This window comes from Haliotis asinina, chromosome 5 (assembly GCF_037392515.1).
Source record: "Haliotis asinina isolate JCU_RB_2024 chromosome 5, JCU_Hal_asi_v2, whole genome shotgun sequence".
NCBI lineage: Eukaryota > Metazoa > Mollusca > Gastropoda > Lepetellida > Haliotidae > Haliotis > Haliotis asinina.
In genome coordinates this window covers 24,873,676-24,883,639 of record NC_090284.1, presented here as the reverse complement: position 1 = coordinate 24,883,639, position 9,964 = coordinate 24,873,676, and positions in this window count along the sequence as shown.

Here is a 9,964-nt window from a genome sequence, read left to right as displayed (position 1 = left end):
AGGGCTTATAGGTTATAACATTGTGTCATGAACCAAGCAAGACAGACATATAGGGCTTATAGGTTATAACATTGTGTCATGAACCAAGCAAGACAGGCATATAGGGTTTATAGGTTATAACATTGTGTCATGAACCAAGCAAGACAGGCATATAGGGTTTATAGGTTATAACATTGTGTCATGAACCAAGCAAGACAGGCATATAGGGTTTATAGGTTATAACATTGTGTCATGAACCAAGCAAGACAGACATATAGGGCTTATAGGTTATAACATTGTGTCATGAACCAAGCAAGACAGACATATAGGGCTTATAGGTTATAACATTGTGTCATGAACCAAGCAAGACAGACATATAGGGCTTATAGGTTATAACATTGTGTCATGAACCAAGCAAGACAGACATATGGGTTTATAGGTTATAACACTGTACATTGGACCAAGCAAGATAATCAGCTTTTACAAAGCACCAAGAATATATTTATTTGACATGTGAAGTGATATTGATATGGTACTTACCAGTTAGAACATCACCATGAAGAATGTTAATCTGTTTTGATGTCCCTGCCATAACTTCATCGGAGTACAATTACTCCATATTGGAGTCATAAACTGGTCTGATAAAAAAATCAGGATTCTGTAACAGACAAATCTCCAAAATAACATTTATAAATAAATCTATTTCTGACAAACCATCAGCAGCAAGATATGCGTTTGAAGTCATATGGTTGTCATTCTGAATTTGGAAATGTACAGTGGACATTAAATTTGACTTACCAAATGCAGAGCCAGTCTACAACCAATTCTAAATTTAAACTGATCTTAATAAATAGCAGCCTGTGTGAAACGTGATGTCTAGAACACAGACTGGATTTACATTTATTTCGCAAGTTTCAAATAAAGTTACCATAAAATCATGTCTTAAGGTTTGGAGAATGCTTTCCTATTTTCTCTCCTTATTTTCATTTTCCATGATTTCGAATCGAAAATATAGATTCTTGTTAATAACACTTCATGAGCGAAGAGCAACCAAGACCAAATGCTACCCACCATTTTGCTACGACCGGAAGTCAGAAACTACTGTGTGAACGGTAATGACCTTGGAACATGCTGTATACACCCACACCTCACTGGCGTATTAAATATACCATCTTACATAGATAACTGTCACTTTTCAGCGGTCATTTCCACTGATTCCGAAGGTGTGAAGCAAACGTTCCACACGAGACCTCCAGCTGGCTGGAACCAGTTCCTTTGGTGACCTTTTGAGTGAGTTCAGGTGACGCGTTACAGTCAAGGGCATAAACCTTACCAAATACGGACAGGGGTTTCTTATAAAACCAAATTTTGACAAGTCTTGGTTTGAAGTGATCGTTTTAATTGAGTTATCTCAAAAAGAAACAGTGTGTTTGGAGGGGCTTGTAGCGCCCAAAGTAGAAACTAATATTGTGCTAAGGTCCCGTCAGTGACAAGTATTTACCTTGATGATTTTTTATGGGCCTCATCGGTGTGTAAATGACAATCCTTGTCAATGCTTCACAGAGATAATAATTATTTGCAATAACAAAAAGCCACCCTTCTTTAGCGATCCGTGAATGTCCAGGGTGGGATAGGCCTTCACGCTTGCCATAAAAGGCGACGATGCTTGTCGTAAGAGGGGACTAACGGGATCGACTTGTTGACACACGTCATCGGTTCCCAATTGCGCAAATCGATGCTCATGCTGTTGATCACTGGATTGTCTAGTCCACACTCGATTATTTCCAGACCGCCGCCATATAGCTGGAATATTAATCGCTGAGTGCGGCGTGAAACTAAACTCACTGACACACTCACCTTTCTTTAGAATCCAACAGCTATCACATTTGCATTGCTATGAAATTTACAACATTTCCTTTTCAAACACCAAAGGATGTACATTTATGTCACTGTATAACAAACCGCGATACCACGTCAGCACTACCAATGTAATCATGACAATGTAAGGGCTGACATGTGGCATCGTATCCCAACTGCGTAGATCGAGGTTCATGCTGTTGATCACTTGATTATCTGGTCTAGACATGATCATTGACAGACCACCGCCATTTAGCTGAGTTTCTAAAAGAGAGACTAAGCTTTAGTCTAGAAACAAATGTAAAAAATGTCGAAGATTGCCATGTGCAGAATTGTTTTGTACATGTAGACCCGACATTTGTAGACACAAGATCAACTGCTGTCCCGCCGTGGCCATGGCCATACGGTCATGGGTGTCCGTCGTTGGCCCCGTGGGGCAATGACTTGGACTGTGTGTAACCGTGAGAAACCGCTCCTATGCCACGCTCCCATCCTGATATCACACACTTGGTTTGGACCAATCGACGTACAGTGTGATCATTGCACACCTGACGCGATTCATTCCTGTATGACGTCATCATTAAATCAAAATCATACCACCAACAACTTAACCAGTCGACGAATAACAAACATGGAATCCAATGTACCACTGACCTCAAGTACACTGGGACTCACAAGAGACAAATCGGTTCCGAGACAGTGCCTGGACCATTCCGCGGAATAAACCTCTGGTGTCACAGACTATATCGTAGCATATTGTTGAAAGAAACTCGCGATATGGTTCAACCAAAATGATTTGGTGTGCAATCGGTCTGCGCCTGTTAGCTGACACCGTGGTGTTCCAGAATCTTGGTTCAGGATGAGGAACGGACGTGACAGCTGCTCTCTCTACAGACCAAGAAATCTGTACAGAAATCACATCATCCAGCAAGACAACACACTGTCAGAGCAGCATCTGATTTCCTAAGACATCATGGCATCCAAACCCTACAAGAGAATGCACTCAGTTATGATTTAAGTCCAGTAGAACACCTTTGGGACGGGATTCAAAGAAGACTGAATAACCTCCAACCAAGGCCGACAACTCCGGCTGGACTCGATAACACACTTCGCCGAGTATGGACCCAAGAGCCAATGGCCGTCATTAGTCGGCTAATTCATTCCATGTACTGAGGGTGTAACGCTTTAATCGATGCCAATGAAGGCCACACACGATGCTGACTTTATGGTATCTTCAGCATACCATTTTTGGTGATTTTGTTTGTGTGAACGCTAAAGGTGATTCCCGAAAATGTGTTAGCCACAATTGTCAAGTTTGAACTCAAACCTCCGTGTTGATTGTTACTGAGAGTGAATTAAAGTGTGTGCTTCACGAAACCGCTATCCATGCGACATTTCTTTTGTGATTCAGTATATTATACACCGAGTAACCTTTTAGCCGAAAGCGCCCGGCCATGTAGGCTGAATCATTACACACTGGAGCCGAAGTTATAAACTTAAAATGCTCGGATTAAACACGAGGAGTTAGTTCGCACGCACCTGTTAAAGTGTTTTGTATAAAGGCTATGCATTTTTATTACATAATGCCATTCTAACATGAAGGGACACCACATCTGCACTATCAGCTTATGCAAAAAAGTCGTAAAAATTATAAATATACACCAAAACTAAAACCACTTTAGCATCACCCACTCGTACGCATATTTTTTTTATTTTTTAGCGATCTGCCGTCTGTGGATATGACGCCATACACGCGAGTCAGCTCAGTGTGTTGACAGGAGCTTGTACACCGAGTTGAAAGTGACACTGAGCGCAATAATTGAATGAAGCGTTCTTGTGACTATGTATTGGAAACTGATGACTGCACTTCGAGTTTTTACTATAATCTTTCACGGATGTACATTTCCTGACAAATTCGAATTGTCAAGAAGAAGGACATAGATTGTTTACTGTCGTCGTGCGGTCATCTGTGTTCTTTATATTTTTCGAAGAAGTTCTATATGTCGCTTGTAGCACAAAATTTGTAATGGCACCCGTTAGCTTACCGTTTGTATGTATTAGTGAATGTGTTTACGTCTTGAATATAATTGCGCATTGATGTTGCTAGGTTTACAAACTAAACTATAATGACAAAAACATACGTACACCTACCATCTTCCTCTTGGAGAAATCCTATGACATGATTTTGTTCTTGGGTTGATCAGTTAGTATAGGTTAATCCTGTGTATGCAGTTGGATGCCTTATTAAAGTATAGGAATCACTAAAACACACACAGGATCATTTTACTACTAATTGGTTTCCTATTCTTTATCTATTTTATTTATAAAATATTTTATTTGCAAAATATACAGTATACACTGTAGATATAAATTGTAGTATATATCTTCATACGTCCATCTTTCTGAAAAGAAAAGAAGAAAATTATACTCTACACATGTACAATGTAGGTGGTGAACCCCATTATGGAACAAACGGATCTATCTGTTGAGTCACTAAGTTTTCAATCCCATCAAACTGTCTAGTTGAAAGATTGTAAAGGTACCATTTAGCCATGTATGATTTTAGTTACTCAAATCGTTGTTCCTTCAGTCAGCTAAGATAACTGAAAAAAATCTTATTACTGTCAAAAAAAGGGGAAAATAAGTACTTACATGCACATGGAAGCAGTTCCATAATAGCTTGCAGGTGTGCCCGGATGTCACATGCACGATCTTTAGAGGCCGTGCCATGTGCACACCCCTGACAAAATATACAAAATATAGTCTGGTTCATAATTATTGAGAATTTTTCTTCTTACTTTGAGCTATCCTAACACCTCAACTGATTCACTGATACTTAAAACTAAGTAATGGTATAAGGGAGGTAACTCATCTTGGCCTACTGAGTATAATACAATTAGAGTTACCTCCCCTGAATTTGTAGCAGACGTCATTTTCCTCAGCACTGTCAACAATGTCTGCTGAAGATAAAAGAAGGTTGATTTTAGAGTTGTGTAATCAAGAAATTGATGATGTAAATACATTGGCAGAGAGAACAGGAACTCCTCTTTCTACTGTGTATAGGATTAGGAAGAATTTTAAAGAGGGAAAGGATTTGGGGCACCAGAAAGGAGCAGGGAGACCCAGAAAATTGGACTTCTCAGATCGTGACTTCTCAGGGCAAGCATCTCCAACATCAGGTATGAAATGATAGAAAGGGGATCAACAGTTGTATCAAAATCTACAGTTAGAAGAAATTTGATTGATCTTAGATGGGAGAAAAAGACTGGAATTCCTTCTCCTCTCATGAAACAAGAACATAAAGACAGGCGTGTTGGGTGGTGTTTGGCACATGAAACCTTTGACTGGGAAAATGTGATTTTTACTGATGAAAGCTCAATATGGGTATATCCCAATAATGTGAAAATATGGACAAAGTCTGCGTCAGCACCGTTGTATCGACGACCTAAATACAGCCCAAAGTTTCATGTATGGGGAGGGATATCCTTATTAGGAACGACCCCGCTGTGTGTGTTTGAGGGAAATCTGACAAGTCAACGCTACACTAACATATTAGATAATTTTCTCCTTCCAAGTGCACATGTGTTTTATGGAAATGACTGGATTTTGCAGCAAGATAATGACCCTAAACACACCGCAAAACATGCCAAGCAGTGGTTTCAGGAGAAAAATGTGACTGCATTACCATTTCCTGCATATAGTCCTGACTTAAATCCCATTGAGAACATTTGGGGGATGATGAAGGAATGTGTGAATCAAAAGGGGTTGACAAAAATTGAAGACATGAAGAGAGAAGTGGTCCGATACTGGGACAGCATAACTCACGAGACACTAACCTCTCTGATAGGAAGTATGCCTACCCGTCATAGACTGTGCCGTGAAGCTCAAGGAGACTTGATAAAATATTAAATTGTTACCTACACAACATGAAAAGGTCAGTTCACTTTCACAATACATTCAATTTTATCTGATTTGTTCTCGTTTAATAATATGAAATGCTTTAGCTATTCTCAATAATTTTGAACCATACTGTATATCATGAGATAACACATATTGAAATCTTGCAATCAATGTATGTATTACAAAGCAATCTCACTTAACACATATAAAATATTAAATTATATTTGTTTTAAACATTAGTATTATTTAACACACCAACTAAGTTACACTAACAGAATTTGTTCGGGTTTCTGCTGCTGTGATGGTGAAGGAGGTGGTGATGGTTGTTGTTTCCTTCGTTCAGCAAAATGTAACAATAGAAACAAACAAACAATAAAACAAACAAACAAAACAGCATATTGCTCATGCCCCACGTTTAATGAAATATATACACGGTGTCGCCCATTTTTAGTGAGAGAGGTCTGAAACAATATAATATTTACAGTCACTAGTAATTTTAATATCATTCACAATTTGATAGAGATATACATATGAAGCGATGCTTACATCCACAGCCTTGTCTAGCTGTTCAAATAGCTCCATGTCTCTGTAAAAACAGGATTATGCCTACATTAAGCACACCCACGCACACATTATTAACAAAAATGTAATATCAATATTTAAAAAGAGTATAGTCAAAATAAGATTTTCTTAAATATTACAAAAGGAATCACGGACAAATTTTAAAAACAAATCTTTCAAGCTTTCATTCCTTACAAAAATATATATTCTTTCATAAGACTGCATCAGGATATTTTGAAAACGTCATCCGTTGAAAGAGAAACGTGAAAGTTTAGTCTATGAATTCATAAGCCAGTGCCATGGTAACTAAAGTGTTTTGAAAAAAACCCAGTGAAGTTGCCTTTGTATATTTACTTTCAGGGATGTACTTTTAATTCTCATAATAGACAGACAGAATTATTAATGCTTTTTAAGGCCTCAGGTCCATACATAGGGGTTTGGTATAGGTTTATGCATGAGCAGTAGCAATTACCTTTAAAAACAATGAAAAACAATAATAATGCCGAGGTAATCGCGCGGGTTTAAACATTACTGAGATATTTTCCTTCTTTATGGTTTCCACACACACCAAGTTTATGAAATTGTGAATGCTCAAAATAAAATTTTATTCAGTTTCCGTTTATTTTCACAGGATAGAACAACATATCCAGTACCTCCCCCATATTCAAACGAGATCAACTTATTAAATTTGCAAATTACTATAATGTGAAACACTATGCTATCGGCTACCAATGTTTATTCACTCTACACTGTAAAAAATTGTGTCGAAATTTACAACTGGATCATCCCAGTTGCCTTCTCATTGACAGCTCACCAGAAGGGCTGTGAGTAGGGAGGCAGATCTGGAACAAAGTCTCTTGCTCTATATAGACGATATAATAAGGAATGGATTTACACTCTTTGATGAAATATGGTGTGTGTAAAATACATGATTTGTAAAGTTAAACTTGAGATTCAATAAACAATGCCCCCAATACTTTTCAATGTGTATTTTGCGTTTGTCGAGCTATACGTGTATTACACACCTGTGGTTTCATAATTACATGTGTCAATCATTGACTGGTATCTAAAAATAGAATCTTTTCTATCAGCAGATATTAGTGACACAAATCTTTTATTTTGTGATATCAAGAAATGAAGTACAGTGAATAGACACAAGTAATGAGGATACAATAGGGAATATTCAAACGGTGTTTCTGGTCGTTTGACTGCCTTGATTCGAATACAGTTGTATTTCATTGGATGTAAAATCTATATTACATTATTGAATTGCATAATGAAGTTGTTTCTTGCCAATATGACATCGTCTTCTGTTGGTTTCCAAGCCAAGCCGGAATCCAAGGTAACACAATGGCTGGTGCTGCTGCCAAAGACGCACTCAACAAAACGGAGACACCAGTTCTGAGCCTAAGTTTCGACGCTCTCTTAGATCTAAGATAGTCGTAAGTTCATGTTAATGTATAGAACTTACAACTACCAATCATAAGATGCTACATCAGAGACCCATGTTAAGGAAGTGGGACTTCCTTACTATTTGATAAAAAACAACTATCGGCTACACCTTAGTCCTACTTAAGTTGTCAACTATCGGCTACACCTTAGTCCTACTTGGGTTGTCAACTATCGGCTACACCTAAGTCCTACTTAGATAGTCAACTATCGGTATGCCCGTGAAGGTCCCGGGGTAGAATAGGCCTTCAGCAACCCATGCTTTCCATAAAAGGCGACTGTGCTTGTCGGAAGAGGCGACTAACAGGATCGGGAGGTCAGGCTCCCTGACTTGGTTGACACGTCATCGGTTCCCAAATGCGCAGATCTATGTTCATGTTGTTGATCACTGGATTGTGTGGCCCAGACTCGATTATCTACAGACCGCCGCCATATAGCTGGAATATTGCTGAGTGCGGTGTAAAACTAAACTCACTCTCTCACTCCAGCTGGGTATAAATAGATACTATGTACCCAAAACAACTATCGGATACACCTTAGTTCTACTTAGGTTGTCAACTATCGGCTACAACTTAGTTCTACTCAGGTTGTCAGTGCATACATGAGGTGGTCATATCACGACTATGGCGTATTGGGCACAGATGTTCAAATGAATATCTATTAAAAAGAAATGATCCCCCATTTTGGTTAAGCACAGTCAACCGCGTTTTGCTTGACTGTGTAGATTTCCTCTCATTTATTACGAAGTTTCAGCTTTAAATCATCTTTTGAGCAAAATCAATTCATATTTAAATTCGTTTGGCCCCACAGGTCAAATTGAAAATGCTGTTTGTGATTCACGTCCTAAAACAAGACTCCATCAGGGTGGCAAATCCAACAAGACCACAAAGAGGTCAATAATAGAAGTTAAAGGGTGAATCAAGATCATGCATTACATACTCTTATATCCTGCTATGTGAGGAGACACATTGATTATGTAGGTGGTTACAAAGATTCTTCCTCAAAGTACAAACATGAATTACATATTATTACATGGATGAACGTGATTTGTATTGACTAAACCCGTTAGAGAAGCGTTTTGCGTATTTATTTGTGGGAGGAATAAAACAGTATTTTCATTCTTTTAGAGTTCCTCAGAAATTTGAAATCACTCCTATGCCTGATCATATCATTTAAATGAATGACCTACCGTAAAACTATTTTTGGTTGTTGGATGTGACCGTTGATGACACTGACCAGGCTCTAAAATCAAAGCCTCTGAGGGTCCAAAAATCGTGCCTTTTTTCGTCAGAGGTGGTTGTACCCTGGTCGGCCTCTACATTGCTGCTCACGCTGTGCCATGCAAGGTGAATGTCGAGGGTGGCATAATGGTCGCTGATGGCAATGAACTATATTTTCCATTTAAGCTATCCTGAGCATAATACACGATGGTTTTGTAGGTTCAGAGAAATAGGGGAAGTTAAGTCACCCGTGCGATATAGGAGCTCTATTTTCAGTGTTTACTTCAATGATGTGAGACTTCAACTGCGGAAGATTTGCACGAGTAAGTTGTTGCAGTTTAAGTTCTTCTCCTACACCCTATTTATCCGTCGCGTCTAGCAACAGGATGAAAACAATAACACGTTTCCGCATTCAATATTGGTGTTAATTCATCTTGTTTTTTTATTCGTTCATGTTTGGATGGTGGACTTAGGTTTGAGAACACTAGCTTTCAGAAATAAGGCTCAGGACACTTAAAAGGCACTCTCAATCTGTTACAGCGTCCGGGGTTGTTCTGACTTGTAGAAATGCAGAACACACAAAGAGTGTTCTGAAATCTAGAGCACGAGATTTCTGGAAGTGGAACACTAGTGTTCTAATGGCGAAACATGTAGTGTCTGTTTCAGAACACACCGACTGCCTTTTAAATCTGGTACAGGAAGGGTGTTCTCATGTGTTAAGAATAAGAACACTTAGGTTCAGTGAGTGAGCTATACAGAAACACGATCTACGATTCGATTGGATGGATTTTATTACATTTCAGTGACACATGTTCGGGACAAGCGCGATACACATCTAGTCCAACTGGAGAGGGTCTCTTGGACCTTGGCCGCATGGTGATACATCTCTAGCGATTGGAGGGTTGCATATCTTCAACCTGTAGATAGAAAGTACCTCATAAAAATCTCTGACCATGTTCTCGACCATATCATAATGTGTCTATTAATCACTTGCACTT